This window comes from Saccopteryx leptura, chromosome 4 (genome assembly GCF_036850995.1).
Source record: "Saccopteryx leptura isolate mSacLep1 chromosome 4, mSacLep1_pri_phased_curated, whole genome shotgun sequence".
NCBI classification, from domain to species: Eukaryota; Metazoa; Chordata; class Mammalia; order Chiroptera; family Emballonuridae; genus Saccopteryx; species Saccopteryx leptura.
The window spans coordinates 66,528,843-66,530,697 of NC_089506.1; the positions used below are offsets into that span (position 1 = coordinate 66,528,843).

The following is a 1,855-nucleotide window of genomic DNA, read 5'->3' on the forward strand; positions in this document are numbered from 1 at the left end:
TGCCTGGATCAATTGGAGCATGTTGGCTCTGGGAGCTGAGGAAGGCTCCATGGCCTCTTTCTCAGGTGCTAAGAAGGGCTCAGTTGCTGAAATACAGAGCAAAGCCTCAAATAGACAGAGCAATGCCTCCTAGTGGGCTTGCCTGGTGAATCCCAGTGGGGGCACATTCTAGATAGAGCCTTTTCTTCTGCCTCCCCTCCTCCCACTGAATAAAAAAGAAATAAAAAGAAAATGACTATGATTATGACAGTTCAGTAGTCATTGTAATTGCTTAAATACCCTCGTGCTTGGAGCTTAAATGCAGGAAGTCATTCCATTACTTATGAGAGTATACAGTAATGTGGATCTCCATCTAGTGGCAAGGAAAAAATTGGCTCAGGGAGTGAGTTTAAAGAAAAGTTGATTCTTTATGTGTCAATAAAGTCCCTGCAACAAATTTTTTATACTTATACTTAAGCTACAATGTTGTGAATTCTTTCTTTTTTTATTAGCTGTGTTTAACTTTATTTGTTTGTTAGTTTATCATCTGACACCTAGAGTGAATAAGGAAATTGGACTACAGAGAGAAAGATGGATAAAAAGTAAGGCAACATGCCTACACTTGCTGCAAACATGAAAATAAAAACTCATTTTCAACAAAGTAGATTCTTTAGATTATCTAGAAAGAATTTAGTGATTATTTGAGTAAACCACTGTTGACGGAACTCAGAAAAAAGTAAAATTAAAAATTTTACAAACTTTTCTTTCCCATTTGCTTAATCAGTTTTTATTAAAATAAGTATTACTGTGGATTACAATACAAGTAAATATATTCTTTTAAAAAGGACACATCTGTGAATATATATACATACAGATAGATAGATGATAGATCCATAGATAGATAGATAGATAGATAGACAACTAAATAACTATCACCACAATCAAGATACAGATTATAGTCATCTGACAATCTTGGTGATTATCTCTTTTACACTACACATGTCAGAATAAGCTTTGTGTCACAATAAACAAGATTTGTCTTTTTAAATGTTCCATATAAATAGAAAGTTACAGTATATACTCTTTTCTATTTCTTTTTTGTCACTTTGTATAAGGATGATTTTGACAATCATCCTTGTTATATCATGCATCAACAGATCATTTGTTTTATTAGTATTATTATATTATATGAATAGATCAAAATTTGCTTAGCTATTCCCCTATTGATAAACATTTTTTTTTGTTTCTAGTTTGAGCTATTTTGAGTAAACCTTCAATAAAATTTTTTGTACAGGTATTTGCAAAAATATTTTTATTCATCTTAGATAAATATTTGAGTAAAACTGCTAAAATTAGAGTATGTTTAATTTTATTAAAATTATTACTTTTTGCTAAGTGTGTATTTTACTTATTTAATTGAATAATGTAGGGAGGACATCTAATACAATATCAAATGAGAATGGTAAGAGGTGCTCACTTCAGCAACACATATACTAAAATTGAAACAATACAGAGAAGATTAGCATGGCTCCTGTGCAAGGCTGACACACATATTCATGAATCATTCTATATTTTTGAGTTGTTTTTTTCTTTAAAAGAATGGTGAGAAAAAGTATCCTTCCCTTGTACTCAATTATTCTTCCTTCCTTCTTCCCTCCCTCCTTCTTTCCCTCCCTTTCTCTCCATCTTTCCCTTCCTTTTTCCTTCCTTCCTTCCTTCCTTAACCTATATATGCTGTCATTGTGTAAAAAGCTAAGTCTGAGTAATCTAAAAATATAGAAAATTATTGATAAAATTAGCCTGTTATAAATCACATTTTATATATGAGAAGAAATTAAAAACAATTTGAAAATGGAATAAAAATAATTAATTCAAA

General features: G+C 31.1%; 1 non-coding gene across 1 annotated transcript; it reads left to right on the top strand.

The window, feature by feature from the left end:
- The first annotated feature begins 1,448 nt into the window (after positions 1-1,448).
- LOC136404616 (U6 spliceosomal RNA) lies at positions 1,449-1,555 on the top strand. Its single transcript, XR_010751337.1, has one exon. It is a non-coding gene; the product is annotated as a U6 spliceosomal RNA (small nuclear RNA).
- The last annotated feature ends 300 nt before the right edge of the window (positions 1,556-1,855 follow it).